We start from the raw sequence: 16,551 nt of genomic DNA on the forward strand, positions 1-16,551 counted from the left end.
CATCACCCATAAGGTGACGGTCAACTTTAAGTCCTCCCTACTCTATAGAAAAATCGGATTTTGTATTTATACATCAAAACATTTCACTTAGTTTCACAAGCATTTCTATTTTCATTGTATCCTCTGACAATGGGTTGAGGTCCGAGGTCTTTGGAGACAATGCCCTATCCCATTACCATAATGAAGGGTGTTATTACTCATGCTAGAGCTCTGATCACATACGTCTTAATTAGAGTCTTGCCCTCCTCTCCTCGTACACAATACCCTCACAACCCTTTCATAGCTGGGAGCTCCTCCACCCTCTATAGAAAATAGCAGTGCATGCCCTGTGGTAGAGGTGGGGGGGTTATCAGGCCAGCAGATCAATGTCACGGGATGGATTTATAATGGTTAAAATGGTTGTATGTTGTTTATTGATGGTAGTTCATTACAGAAACAGTCTGTATTTACAAAGGTTATTAGCTCACTCATCAGATCTTATAAGTCGATCAGGGCCGCCATCAGGGGGGTACAGGCAGTACACCTGAAAGGGGTCCGGAGGTCCCCAGGGCCCCAGATGACAACCACCCTTTTTTTTTTATAAAAAAATATATAGCTTTTTTAATATATTTTTATTTTTATTTTTATTACAGGGCCAATTTTTCTATTTTATTTTTTAGGGGTCCGGAGGAGGGCCCCATGTGGCAAATCCCCCCCCTTTTTTTTTTTTATAAATGTTTATTTTTATTTTTGTTTATAGATATTTTTTTGTATTTTTTTTATTAAAGGGCCCAGTGGTCCCCAGGGCCCTGGATGGCAACCCCCCCTTTTTTTATATAAATGTTTATTTTTATTTTTTTTATATATTTTTTATTAAAGGACCCAGAGGTTTCTTTTTTTTATTTTTATTAAAGGGCCCAGAGGTCCCGGATGGCAACCCCCCCTTTTTGTAATTTCTTTTTATATATATTTATATATATATATATATATATATATATATATATATATATATATATATATATATATATATATTTATTAAAGGGCCCAGAGGTCCCCAGATGGCAACCCCCCTTTTTAAAAAAAAAATAAACATATATTTTTTATATATATTTTTTATTTATTTTTATTAAAGGGGCTACCCCCTTTTTTTATATATATTTTTATTTATTCCTTCTCTCTTTTGTAAAGGGGCCCCCCCCACTTCTCAATTCGCGGCAGCCCCCCCCGCTTCTCAATTTCAGGCGGCAGCACCCCCCCCCCCCCCGGTTCTCTGTTCCAGGGGGCCCATGCCTGAAGCTGTGTAAGGGGCTCCATAATTCCTGATGGAGGCCCTGAAGTCGCTAGGATATCATATGACCGATGTTACTCCATGCTTCTGTGTACATGGAAGATCGGCAGATTTTAATATTGGTGTAATATCAGAGGGTTAAAGTTTCACCACAGTAGTCCTTTACAGGGCCGCCATCAGGAATTTTGGGGCCCCTTACACAGCTTCAGGCATGGGCCCCCTGGAGCAGAGAACCGGTGGGAGGGGGGGTGCTGCCGTCTGAAATTGAGAAGTGGGGGGCTGCCGCAAATTGAGAAGTGGGGGGGGGGGCTTTACAAAAAAAAGAAGTAATAAAGAAAAATATATATATAAAATAAATTATAAAAAAAAGGGGGGTAGCCATCCGGGGCGGCTCTGGGGACCTCTGGGCCCTTTAATAAAAAGAAAAAATAAACTTCTGGGCCCTTTCCTTTAATAAAAAAAAGAAATAAAATAAAAATATATATAAAAAAATAAACATTTATAAAAAATACATAAAAAAAGGGGGGTTGCCATCCGGGGGCCCTGGGGACCTCTGGGCCTTTTAATAATAAAAAAATAAATAAATAAACATTTATTTTTTAAAAAAAGGGGGGGGTTGCCACATGGGGCCCTGGAGACCTCTGAGCCCTTTAATAATAATAATAATAAAAAAAAAAATATATATATATATATATATATATATATAAAAAATATATATATATATATATATATATATATATATATATATATATAAAAAATTATAAAAAAGGGGGGGTTGCCAATCCGGGGGACCTCTGGGCCCTTTAATAATAAAAAAAAAAAAATATATATATATATATATATAACAATTTTTTTTTTTTTTTTTTAATAAAATAAAAAAAGAGGGGGTTGCCATCCGGGCCCCTGGGGACATCCGGGCCCCTTACAGGTGTACTGCCTGTACCCCCCTGATGACGGCCCTGGTCCTTTATAAAGCTTCACTCCAGGCAACAATAAATATCTTCTAAATCCATTTTATTTTCTCTGACAGTAAATCCCTTGTTCTGTCAATATCTCCAACCCATCGGAAACTCTAACTACGTCACTTCCGGTTTTATTTAAAACCTTAGTAATGGGAGATTTTGATGAATTGGTGGTTGAACACAACACCGACAACCGAATAGAGTGCCTCTGTGTAAATCCGGGAAGTGAACCGGCAGCAGCTTCAGCTGCCCACAGTTAAAATGGCTGCCGCCAGACTCAGTGGAGGGAGATTTCTGCAGCCTATTTGACAAGTACAGAATCGCAGTATGTATAAAATAATATGCAAAGTGGTTGGAGGGGAAGCTTCAGAATGGCAAAGAGTTTTTTTTTTACAGATTATGGCCCGGATTCACAAAGCAGATACGCCGCGTAAGTGCAACTATGCGCCGTCGTATCTGTATGCCATGCCCACAATATGAGATACGCCTAAAAATAGGCTTCCTACGACCGACGTAACTTGCCTACACCGTCGTATCGTAGGCGCATATTTACGCTGGGCGCATTTGCCGCTCCCATTGATTTTCTATGCACATATGCAAATGAGGGAGATACGCCGATTCACGAACGTACTTGCGCTCGGCGCATAATATATACACGGTTTACGTAGTTCATACGCCTGACGTAAAGTTATTCCCCATATAGGAGGCGCAACTCATGCCAACGTATGGACCAGGGAACACAAGCCGGCGTATTTTACGTCGTTTACGTTGTACGTGAATGGGGCTGGGCGTAGGTTACATTCACGTCGTAGGCAGTGATCCGTCGTATCTTAGGCAGTAGTTCCGACGTGATTCTGCGCATGCGCACTGGGATACGTCCACGGGACGGCGCATGCGCCGTTCGTTTTAAGTACTTCTATGGCGCTTAGCCCATCATTTGCATGGGGTCACGCATCATTAGCATGGCTCACGCTCACTACCACCTACGCCGGCTTACGCCGAGGAAACCCAGCGTATCTTTAACAGCGAGTGGGAGCGAGTGCTTTGTGAATCCAGTGCTTGCCTCTGTGCGCTGTGCCGGCGTAGCGTAAAAGACATACGCTACGCCGGCATAAATATGCGCCGATGTCTGTGAATCCGGGCCTATGTCAACAGACTGCAGTTCCTCTTTCGTATTTAAAGTTCAGCTTTCCTGATGCTCTGCGGATTTCAGGTCAGAAAACATGATGCAATGCTCTGTCTGCCTGTCTGTAGAGCGCGCTGCGACTTGTTTGGGAGCTTCCCTGCCTTCCTGCTGTGCAATTATTACAATGAGTCAATCACCTTTCCACTCCATGTAATGGGCACACTCTGCTGCGGGCAGATAATGAGGTGCCACTCACACTGTGTAGTAATGCTGCGGCGTGTCGCATCGGGGACAGCCGATTGGAGATTTCCTGCTCAAATCTAAACCCCAAGCTGTCATATAGTGCAGCTTACTAGCCCTTGGCTACGGTGGCCGCATTCGTTTTCTTACAGGAAAACCTTGGATTGCGAGGATAATTCGTTCCAGGAACATGCTTGTAATCCAAAGCACTTGTATATCAAAGCATTTTTTACAGAGTATAAAAGAGAAGAGAGGCGCCTCTAAGTGTAGCAATAAGTTGCTAAATGTTGTACCTTCATTAAATGTATGTATCGCCGCCGCCTCTGTCTCCCGGGGGGAAGGGTAGGTGGGTGGTGACCGCTGCCTGTGTCTCTCAGGGAGTAGGTGGGGGGTGATCGCCGCCGCCTGTGTCTCCCAGGGGGGGTGATCACTGCCTATGTCTCCCGTGGTGGGGTTATGTGGAGAGGGAGTTAGGTGGGGGGTGACCGCCGCCACCTGTGTCTCCCGTGGGGTGGGGAAGAAGGGGTTAAGTGGGGGTGATCGCTGCCTGTGTCTCCCGTGGGGGGTGGACAGGGAGGGGTTAGGTGAGGTGAGCGCCACCGCCTTTTTCTCCTGTGGGGTGGGGGGTTAAGTGGGGGTGATCGCCACCTGTGTCTCCCGTTGGGGGTGGATAGGGAGGGGTTAGGTGGGGGGTGATCGCCACCACCTGTGTCTCCTGTGGGGTGGGGGGTTAAGTAGGGGTGATCGCCACCTGTGTCTCCCGTGTGGGGGGGATAGTGTTGGTTGTGCTCCCACAAAAATAGTGAGCGCCATCCGTCGCTGGTCAGGACTACACAACATCTCCCACTCTCATCATCTTCCATTTATGTATTCAGTATTTAGCTCTTTGCTTGAAATTCCAATTTCACTTTTTACATTTTAATAATAAAACCCTCTTCTGCATGAGTGAGCAGACAGACGGGGTCAGGTCATGGGCTTTTGACGTGATCTGCGTTTGCTTGGCACCATCCCGTTTCCCGCACACACTTGGCATGCCCTCCTCATACGGTGAAATAGTTGAGTGTCTGATGGAACGCGGCCAGCGAGGAGGACACACTCCTGGCAGGGCAGGATTTTCTCCGCCGTCGTCGCTCTGCCCAGACTTGCAGCCGTGGAGGAGATCCGTCCCAGCGGCCCACTCCCACTGAGTAAGCAGTTTCACTCGGCGTTTCCCAGGCGAGGCCACAGGCAGCTGAAGGGCTTGTAATGAGTCTGAATAATCACTTCACAAGCGTGAGAAAACATCAGGCTGAGTGCACACGTGTGAACCGACTGCAGGTTCGGCCAACACACCTAGGCCGGGAACCCGTCACCATACACCTCTTTATTGGCACGCTTGCAGCCTGTCGCTAACACATCTAATGGGCTCTTTCACAAGCAAATAAAAGTCACGCCGAGTGTCTGCCTCTTAGTCCTGTGTTGTTCTTCCAGGAACTTCTGATCCTCGGTAATTATTCATATGTGAGAAAATCTTTTAGGTAGCCATGAACATGTGACGTCTCATGTCGTTGGGTCCGGGAGATGTTTGCTGGTCGGTCTCAGAAGACGTGATGCATATAGCAAAGTTTATTATTTACTAGTCCCCTTCACCTCCAGCCAGGGTTGCCATCAGTCCCGGACTGGGATAAAAAACAGGTCCGGGCATTTTAGACTGAGCAGCCAATTTTTCCAGGGACCGAGGGGAAGGGTTCCCCCTCCAAGAGCATACCAGGCCCTTCGGTCTGGTATGGATTTTAAGGGGAACACCCTATGCCGAAAAAACAGCGTGCCCCCCCCCCCTCCAAAATCCATACCAGACCCTTATCTTAGCACGCATCCCGGCAGGTCAAGAAAGGGGGTGGGGATTTGTAAGGGGAACACCTTATGCTGAAAAAAAAGCGTGCCCCCCCGAATCCATACCAGACCCTTATCTTAGCACGCATCCCGGCAGGTCAGGAAGGGGGGTGGGGATTTGTTAGGGGAATACCCTATGCCGAAAAAACAGCGTACCCCCCCCAAAATCCATACCAGACCCTTATCTTAGCACGCAGCCCGGCAGGTCAGGAAAGGGGGTGGGGATTTGTAAGGGGAACACCCTACGCCGAAAAAACAGCATACCCCGCAAAATCCATACCAGACCCTTATCTTAGCACACAGCCCGGCAAGTCAGGGAAGGGGGTTTGTAAGGGGAACACCCTACGCCGAAAAAACAGCGTACCCCCCCAAAATCCATACCAGACCCTTATCTTAGAACGCATCCCGGCAGGTCAAGAAAGGGGGTGGAGATTTGTAAGGGGAACACCCTATGCCGAAAAAACAGCGCGCCCCCCCTCCATAATCCATACCAGACCCTTATCTTAGCACGCAGCCCGGCAGGTCAAGAAAGGAGGTGGGGACAAGCAAGTGCCCCACCTCCCCCTCCTGAACCGTACCAGGACGCATGCCCTCAAAATGCGTAGATGGGTGCTTTGGGGCGCCTTGCGACCCCCCACCCTGAAGCACCTTGTTCTCAGGGTGGGGGGTCGAGGGGCTCTTCCAGACAACACTGGCCACTGGTTCTCAGGGTCTGCAGGCGGGGGGGCTTATCGTAATCTGGAAGCCCCCTTTAAAATGGGGGCCCACAGATCCCAGCCCCCCCCCACCCTATGTAAATAACTATCCATTCACCTAAAAAAAGTGTCAGAAAGAAAACGCAGTACACAGGTTTTTAAAGTAATTTATTAAAGCAGCTCCGGCGTCTCTTCCGATTTCTTCTCCCCTTTCTGGTTCTTCTGCCTCTACCCGCTGTCTTCTCGCTCTTTTGCTGGCTCCTGTCCGCTGTCTGCTCTCTCTGTTCTTCTTCTGATGTTGACTCGACACTCTCTCCCGCTCTGGATGGGGTGCGCGTTGTGCCACTACAAATATTTGGCATGGGGCGTAGTTACCGGGTGACGTCGGAAGAGTCGCCGGAGCTGTCTTAAAGTGCAGTTCCACCCACTTTTGAGAGGTGGTCTTAAACGAAAGACCCCCTCTCCATCCCTCGTTTTTGGATATTTACATTCATTTTTTTTCTTCTAACATTCCTTTATATGAAGTACAGCCTGTACTTCCGATCCATCCGGTCTGCGGTAGAGGACGTCATATCCTTTTTGTGCAGCGAGCCCCCCCCCTGCTGTTCTCTGGGACCTGTGTGTGTCCCAGAAGACAGCCGGCCACTCACAAAGCGCCGCGTGACTTGCGCATGCGCAGTAGGAAATGGGAAGTGAAGCTGCAAGGCTTCACTGCCAGTTTCCCTTAGTTAGAATGGTGGCGCCGACACCCGATCCGATGAACGGATCGGCCTCGGGGGTGGGCGGCTGACATTGCGGGCTCCCTGGACAGGTAAGTGTATTTATTAAAGGTCAGCAGCTACAGGTTTTGTAACTGCAGACTTAAAAAAAAAAACTTGCGGGTGTAACGCCGCTTTAATAAATTACTTTAAAAATCTGTGTTTTATTTTTGACACTTTTTTTTTAGGTGAATGGGTAGGGGTACAATATACCCCATACTCCTTCACATAGGGTGGGGGTCCGAGATCCGGAGGGCCCCCTTGTTAAAGAGGGCTTCCATATTCTGATAAGCCCCCCTGCCTGCAGACCCTGACAGCCAACGGCCAGGGTTGTCGGGAGAGTCCCTTGTCCTCATCAACATGAGGGCAAGGTGCTTTGGGGTGGGGGAGCGCAAGGCCCCCCTGCCCCATAGCATCCACCCCCCCCATGTTGAGGGCATGTGGCCTGGTATGGTTCAGGAGGGGGGCGCCGCTTGCTCATCCCCACCCCCTTTCCTGGCCTGCCGTTCTGCGTGCTCGGATAAGGGCCTGGTATGGTCTCGGAGGGGGAACCAATGCCGTTTTTTTTCCTTTTTTTTTGTGTGGAGTTCCCCCTAAAGATTCATACCAGACACAAAGTCTGTCGGGATCAAAGTTGGATCCCTGTTCATTGAAGTCGGACGGATGTCGGATGGCAAAGTTGGATCCACAGTCGTACCACTCTCATGTTGTACCAGTGTGAACCCGGCCTTAGGGGCTGCGCTACATAGAGCTAACCAATAGCTTTGTTGTAGCCATCACTTCTACTCAGCACACCTGGGGGGGACATAAGGGCCCAGATTCACAAAGCACTTATGCCGACGTATACCACGTTACGCCGACGTAAGTGCAAATGTGCGCCGGCGTATGTGTACGACAGACCCACAAACCAACATGCGCCTAAAAACAGGCTACAACCCGCCGACGTAGCTTGCACACGCCGGCGTAGGGTGGCCGCACATATGGGCTGGGCGCATGGTGCTGCTCCCATTGATTAGCCATTCAAACATGCAAATAAGGGAAATACGCTGATTCACGAACGTGCATGTGCCCGGCGCATGCTACGCGAGATGCACGTAAGTTGTACGTCCGGCGTAAAGTTATTCCCCATAAATGAGGTGCAACCCGGCAACAGACATGCACAGGTCTGCACCAGGGAACACAAGCCGGCGTATTGTGCGTTGGACGTGTGTCTGGCTGGGCGTACGTTATGTTCACGGCGTACGCGGTGATCCGGCGTAGCTTAGGCAGTTGTGCCGGCGTGGTTGTGAGCAGGCGCAGGGGGGTGCTGTGCTTGTGTCTACGTCACGGCGCATGCGCAGTTCGTGTATACGTACCTGTCTGGCACTCGGCCCATCATTTGCATGGGGTCACGTCTCATTTGCATGGGGTCACGCCCACTTCGACCTACGCCGGCGTGCGCCTTCAAAACCCACGCCACACTGGCGCAGCGTTGGGAGCACTGGCTTGCTGAATTCAATGCTTTCCTCTCCGCGCTGCGTTGGCGTGGCACACAGTGTTTGCTCTACGGCGGCGTAATGTGCGCCTTGCTCTCTGTGAATCTGGGCCAAGCTCTTTACACAGAATGTCAGAGGATTGATTTTCCACGGCTGAATATTCATGATATCAAGAGAACTGGAAAAAGTAAAATGTATCTGCAGAGAATTTGTTGGCTTCCAGCCACCGGGATCTTCCCTTACATTTGACAGCTTGACTTTAATAGCAGCCGATACATTGTATACAAATAGAGGGAACAATGGAGGGACTGAGCCCAGCCAACATTTCCCAGGCTGCAATTATCGTAACGAAAAAGGACCAAATATTATCACAACATCCCCCGGGGGGATTATCAGCAGGTCTGCAGGTGACACCCCGCGGCTTTGTACCTTCTTCCTCATTGGTGTAATGTACAGAGAAACCTTCTACAGAGGGCGATACACTCTTCATTGTCAGAGAGAAAAAACAAACGTACTTCAGGAAATCAACAAGAAATATTCTTTGTTTTGTCAGCAATCTATTCCACATCTATCACCCCAATTCCTGCAACTCCACCCCTCAGATCACCCCGATTCCTGAAACTCCACCCCTCAGGTCACCCCAATTCCTGCAACTCCACCCCTCAGATCACCCCAATTCCTGCAACTCCACCCCTCAGGTCACCCCAATTCCTGCACCTTCACCCCTCAGATCTCCCCAATTCCTGAAACTCCACCCCTCAGATCACCCCGATTCCTGAAACTCCACCCCTCAGGTCACCCCGATTCCTGAAACTCCACCCCTCAGGTCACCCCGATTCCTGAAACTCCACCCCTCAGATCACCCCAATTCCTGCACCTTCACCCCTCAGATCACCCCAATTCCTGAAACTCCACCCCTCAGATCACCCCAATTCCTGCACCTTCACCCCTCAGATCACCCCAATTCCTGCACCTTCACCCCTCAGGTCACCCCAATTCCTGAAACTCCACCCCTCAGGTCACCCCAATTCCTGCACCTTCCCCCCTCAGATCACTCCAATTCCTGCACCTTCACCCCTCAGGTCGCCCCAATTCCTTCACCTTCACCCCTCAGGTCACCCCAATTCCTACACCTTCATCCCTCAGATCACCCCAATTCCTGCACCTTCACCCCTCAGGTCACCCCAATTCCTGCACCTTCACCCCTCAGATCACCCCAATTCCTGCAACTCCACCCCTCAGATCACCCCAATTCCTGCAACTACACCCCTCAGGTCACTCCAATTCCTGCACCTTCACCCCTCAGGTCACCCCAATTCCTGCACCTTCACCCCTCAGGTCACCCCAATTCCTGCACCTTCACCCCTCAGGTCACCCCAATTCCTTCACCTTCACCCCTCAGGTCACCCCAATTCCTACACCTTCATCCCTCAGATTACCCCAATTCCTGCAACTCCACCCCTCAGATCACCCCAATTCCTGCAACTACACCCCTCAGGTCACCCCAATTCCTGCACCTTCACCCCTCAGATCACCCCAATTCCTGCACCTTCACCCCTCAGATCACCCCAATTCCTGCACCTTCACCCCTCAGGTCACACCAATTCCTGCACCGTCACCCCTCAGGTCACCCCAATTCCTTCATCTTCACCCCTCAGATCACCCCGATTCCTGAAACTCCACCCCTCAGGTCACCCAAATTCCTGCACCTTCACCCCTCAGATCACCCCAATTCCTGCAACTCCACCCCTCAGATCACCCCGATTCCTTCACCTTCACCCCTCAGGTCACCCCGATTCCTGCACCTTCCCCCCTCAGATCACCCCAATTCCTGAAACTCCACCCCTCAGATCACCCCAATTCCTGCAACTACACCCCTCAGGTCACCCCGATTCCTGAAACTCCACCCCTCAGGTCACCCCGATTCCTTTAACTCCACCCCTCAGATCACCCCAATTCTTTCACCTTCACCCCTCAGGTCACCCCAATTCCTGCACCTTCACCCCTCAGGTCACCCCAATTCCTGAAACTCCACCCTTCAGGTCACCTCAATTCCTGCACCTTCACCCCTCAGATCACCCCAATTCCTGTACCTTCACCCCTCAGATCACCCCAATTCCTGCAACTCCACCCCTCAGGTCACCCCAATTCCTGCACCTTGACCCCTCAGATCACCCCAATTCCTGCACCTTCACCCCTCAGGTCACCCCAGTTCCTGCAACTCCACCCCTCAGATCACCCCGATTCCTGCACCTTCACCCCTCAGATCACCCCAATTCCTGCAACTCCACCCCTCAGGTCACCCCAATTCCTGCACCTTCCCCCCTCAGATCACCCCAATCCCTGCACCTTCACCCCTCAGGTCACCCCAGTTCCTGCAACTCCTTCCCTCAGGTCGCCCCAATTCCTGCACCTTCACCCCTCAGGTCACCCCATTTCTGCACCTTCACCCCTCAGGTCACCCCGATTCCTGCAACTCCACCCCTCAGGTCACCCCGATTCCTGCAACTCCACACCTCAGATCACCTCAATTTCTGCACCTTCACCCCTCAGATCACCCCAATTCCTGCACCTTCACCCCTCAGATCACCCCAATTCCTGCAACTCCACCCCTCAGATCACCCCAATTCCTGCACCTTCACCCCTCAGATCACACCAATTCCTGCACCGTCACCCCTCAGGTTACCCCAATTCCTGCAACTCCACCCCTCAGGTCACCCCAATTCCTTCACCTTCACCCCTCAGATCACCCCAATTCCTGCACCTTCATACCTCAGATCACCCCAATTCCTGCACCTTCACCCCTCAGGTCACCCCAGTTCCTGCAACTCCACCCCTCATATCACCCTGATTCCTACACCGTCACCCCTCAGGTCACCCCAATTCCTGCACCTTCACCCCTCAGGTCACCCCAATTCCTGCACCTTCACCCCTCAGATCACCCCAATTCCTGCAACTACACCCCTCAGGTCACCCCAATTCCTGCACCTTCACCCCTCAGATCACCCCAATTCCTGCAACTCCACCCCTCAGGTCACCCCGATTCCTGGAACTCCACCCCTCAGATCACCCCAATTCCTGCACCTTCACCCCTCAGGTCACCCCAATTCCTGCACCTTCACCCCTCAGGTCACCCCAATTCCTGCACCTTCACACCTCACACAGGTGGACTCTATTTACTAATTAGGTGACTCCTGAATGCAATTGGTTCCACTAGATTTAAGTTGGGGGTATCAGAGTAAAGGGGGCTGAATACAAATGCCCCCTCCCCCACACTTTTCACATATTTATTTGTAAAAAATGATGAAAAACATTTATCATTTTCCTTCCACGTCACAATTATGTGACACTTTGTGTTGGTTTAACACATAAAATCCCAATAAAATACATTTACGTTTTTGGTTGTAACGTGACAACATGTGGAATATTTCAAGGGGTATGAATACTTTTTCAAGGCACTGTATGTGTCTTGATCAGACAAAGTGACAGGGTCTCTTTAGGAGTCCTGCCTGCACTGCCCCAGTTCTGCACACGACACATGGGAAAATCTTCGAATTATGCAATCTCGTTAAAGTGAAATATGTGTGATATTCCGGAGCGCTAATCAGAGATCACGGTTGTCACCCAGCTGTACTTTGAAAACGGAGTCAGGGAGCGCCCCCGGGGGGGGGGGGGGATAGAAGAGATCACCTGCAGCTGATTGCGGAGATACGAAACTCTCAGCATTGTCACAAGCGGTTCTTTTTATTCGTTAGAACTTGTTTGGTCACAGTCGATAGCGACTGATCTCATAGAGCATCAGCAAAACGAGCGTGGGCGTGCGCGTTCCCACCGAGGAGCTTGCGTTCTTTCCATGTGATAAGATTCATTTTCTGATATAATCAGTATAAAATCATGGGGGGGAGGGGGAGCACACGTCAACATGTATGCCGCCAAGTGGCAATAGGACCAGGTGCAGAGTTCGTGCCGCCGCCCGGGGCCAACGCACTGACGCCGCGGCATAATTTTTTTTTAAAGAGGCCCCTGCGGCGCCCGTTGATTAGGAATGCCAAATGCAACATTCTCTTTTCTTATTAATAAAGGTGCGTGAATATACAGGCCACATGTCACCCCCCCCCCCCACAATTCGCAGCCCAAGGCGGCCGCCATACTTTTGCTGATGGTAAGAAGTAAACATGAGTTCACGCTCTTGTTGTGTCACTTGTACGTTGCGCGTTTCTGTCCGGTAGAGGCAGGGGAGGGCTGGCAGCCTTAGGCCTGGGGGGCAAGTCCAGTCAAGTGGCCCATTGAACTGCCGAATGAGCTCACCATCCGTGGCCCATCTGGTTTTCCAATGCAGCCTCACCAGTGCCCAGGGATGGACTGGCCATTGGGACTACAGGGAGTTTCCCGGTGGGCCGATGGCTTAGTGGACTGGCTTCAGTGACAGCGGACAACTGCCCCCCTCCGCTCCTCTGTCTCTCCCTCCCCGCAGCGATCACCTCCTCTCCCTCCCCGCAGTGCTCACCTGGGGGGAACAGAGAAACAGGGGGAGGACCAAAGGAGCAGGTGGGGTGACAGAGGAGCATGGGGGGGACCAGAAGAAGCACGGGGGAGGGGACAGACAGCTGACTCAACAGCTATGGCCTGGGAGTTTCTCACTTCTCACTTCTGTCTAATCTTGTTCCATGGGTGGGCACCGAACTGATTCTTTGCCCGGGTGAAAAAATGTCTAGCCTCCCCACTGGTACTGCCCAAAAGAGTACCAGTACCAGCCGTTCTACTCTAATAAAGTAGAACGGCTAGTGGCTAGTGAAGGGGGAGAGGGGGCTTGGGTGGCTGGGGCTGGAGTTGTCCGGCCGCCATAGGAGAGACCTGTCAAAGTGGGACAGTCTGGATGAAGTCCTGGGCCAAATTTTTGTCCCAGTCCAGCCCAGCCAGTGCCCATCAATGCAGCCAACTCCAGTGCCCATCAATGCAGCCTGATCACTGGAGCAGGTTACATGTAGTGTATGGAGGGGAGATGGAGGGTCAGCTAGGCGTGTCAGGGTCTCTCACCTCAGTGATCTCAGCTCAGCAGATCCTTGCACGCCACGGCCTCCTGGGGGAGTAATGCTCCTGGGGTCAAGTTGCAGCCAGCACCCAGCCCCGCAGCCCTGCGTCCCGACTCCCTGGCACGCCCTGCCTCTGCCTGCTTCCAAGAATCCGGTCCCAGGGAGTTGTAGTTTCCTCTGCGCTGCTCTGTTTTCCACCCACCGGGAGCTTGAGCGTGGGCTACAACTCCTGGAATGCAACAGCTAGTGGTCGGCCCCTGTCGCCGCGCCGCCGGCCTGACTTCCTAATGCAGAATAAAAAACAAAAATGGCCGGCCATTTTGAACATAAGTTAGAGTGGCCTGGGAGGCAATTGCCACCCTACCCCCTGGCCCAGCCCTCCCCTGGTTAAGCATCAATAAATTACTGCTCATTTAAAAAATGACTTTTTTTACAAACTTTTTTTTTCAATGATACTTGTCCCCCCAGGGCAGTACCCAGACGCCCATAACCATTGTTTGCCCAATTACTCGCATATAAGCCTTTAAAATGGGCACTTTTGATTTTTCACGTTCGGGTCCCCATAGACTTCAATGGGGTTCATTATTCGGTTCTGGACTTTCGCAATGTTTGAAAGTTCTGGTGCGAACCAAACAGGGGGTCGTTCGGCCCATCCCTAGTGACAACTTTCTTCCTATTTCCCCAGTTGTGTTTTGTGTCTTGTCACCCTGTTACACGGGCTTCTGATCAGGGCCGCCATCAGGAATTATGGGGCCCTGTACACAGCTTCAGGCATGGGCCCCCTGGAGCAGAGAACCGGGGGGAAGGGGGTGCTGCCGTCTGAAATTGAGAAGCGGGGGGGCTGCTGCAAATTGAGAAGTGGGGGGGCCTTTACAAAAAAAAGAAGAAATAAAGAAAAATATATATAAAAAAGGGGGGTAGCCATCCGGGGCCCTGGGAAACTCTGGGCCCTTTAATAAAAAGAAAAATATATATATATATTTTTTTTTAAAAAGGGGGGTTGCCAACCGGGGCCCTGGGGACCTCTGGGCCCTTTAATAAATATATATATATATATATATATATATATATATATATATATATATATATATATATATATATATATATATATATATATATATATATATAATGAAAAAAATAATTATAAAAAGAAATTACAAAAAAAGGGGGGTTGCCATCCGGGACCTCTGGGCCCTTTAATAAAAAAAAATAAATAAATAAACCTCTGGGCCCTTTAATAAAAATAAAATAAAAAAATATATAAAAAAATAAACATTTATAAAAAATAAAAAAAATAAGGAGGGTTGCCACATGGGGCCCTGGGGACCTTTGAGCCCTTTAATAAAAAAAATATATATATAAAAAAAAAACATTTTTAAAAAAAGGGGGGTTGCCAACCGGGGCCCTGGGGACCTCTGGGCCCTTTAATAAATATATAAATATATATTAAAATATATATGAAAAAAATAATTATAAAAAGAAATTACAAAAAAAGGGGGGTTGCCATCCGGGACCTCTGGGCCCTTTAATAATAAAATATTTACATGGGGCCCTGGGGACCTTTGAGCCCTTTAATAAAAAAATATATATATAAAAAAAAAAGAAAAAAAAAGAAATAAAAAGAAAAAAGAAATAAAATTATATATATAAAAAATTTAACTTTTTTTTATATAAAACAAGGGGGGTTGCCATCCGGGGCCCTGGGGACCTCTGGGCCCTTTAATAATAAAATAAATAAATACATTTCTGGGCCCTTTAATAAAAATAAAATAAATAAATATATAAAAAAATAAACATTTATAAAAAAATAAATAAATAAGGAGGGTTGCCACATGGGGCCCTGGGGACCTTTGAGCCCTTTAATAAAACAATATATATATAAAAAAAAAGAAAAAAAAGAAATAAAAAGAAAAAAGAAATAAAATTATATATATAAAAAATTTAACTTTTTTTTATATAAAACAAGGGGGGTTGCCATCCGGGGCCCTGGGGACCTCTGGGCCCTTTAATAATAAAATAAATAAATACATTTCTGGGCCCTTTAATAAAAATAAAATAAATAAATATATAAAAAAATAAACATTTATAAAAAAATAAATAAATAAGGAGGGTTGCCACATGGGGCCCTGGGGACCTTTGAGCCCTTTAATAAAACAATATATATATAAAAAAAAAAGAAAAAAAAGAAATAAAAAGAAAAAAGAAATAAAATGATATATATAAAAAATGTAACTTTTTTTTTATATAAAAAAGGGCGGTTGCCATCCGGGGCCCTGGGGACCTCTGGGCCCTTTAATAATAATAATAATAATAAAAAAAAAAAAATATATATATATATATATATATACCTCTGGGCCCTTTAATAAAAAAATAAATACAAATATATTAAAAAATATATATTTTTTTATGATAAAAAAAAAAAGGGGGGTTGCCATCCGGGGCCCTGGGGACCTCCGGGCCCCTTACAGGTGTACTGCCTGTACCCCCCTGATGGCGGCCCTGCTTCTGATAGAAACCACAAATTGACTTTTCCACACACATTACACAGACACGATCCACTGTTACTATCCCCATTGGGAATCCCGAATTGAGAAAGGCCGCGTGTTGCCATCTCTGTGTGTAGAAAGGAAAAGCTGGAATTCGGCTGCACTAAATCAGAAGCACCAGGAAGAGACAAAAGGATGAAGAATAGTCAAAACAGATACATTGTATATTAGATACATTGTATTATGATACACGGTGCTTTCGCGAAATAAATGGCATTCAATTAGGGTTTAGACCTACTTTAGTTTAACAATGGCCACCTGCCGGGAGAGCCGGCCCGCTCCTGCCCATTCATAATGATAGGTGTCACTTTACCTGAGATCAAAGCTCCTCCGTGATAATGATGTTCTCATGTGACCTGCCATTGTCTGTTGGATCCTAAGAGATGACATTAATAGCAGAGGGTGGAAAAATAACAAAATGAAACAACGTGCCTAGAACTTAGGATTTAGATGTGCCCCAATAACAGCAAATTTAGCCTTTCAAAGCCAAGTAATGCACATGTACAAAGGGTAACAACTCATTGTAAGGGGAAAGGAGAGAGCGCTAGACGATGGCGGGGAATGAGCGGTGGCGTCA

Source organism: Rana temporaria, chromosome 10, assembly GCF_905171775.1.
Source record: "Rana temporaria chromosome 10, aRanTem1.1, whole genome shotgun sequence".
Classification (NCBI taxonomy): domain Eukaryota; kingdom Metazoa; phylum Chordata; class Amphibia; order Anura; family Ranidae; genus Rana; species Rana temporaria.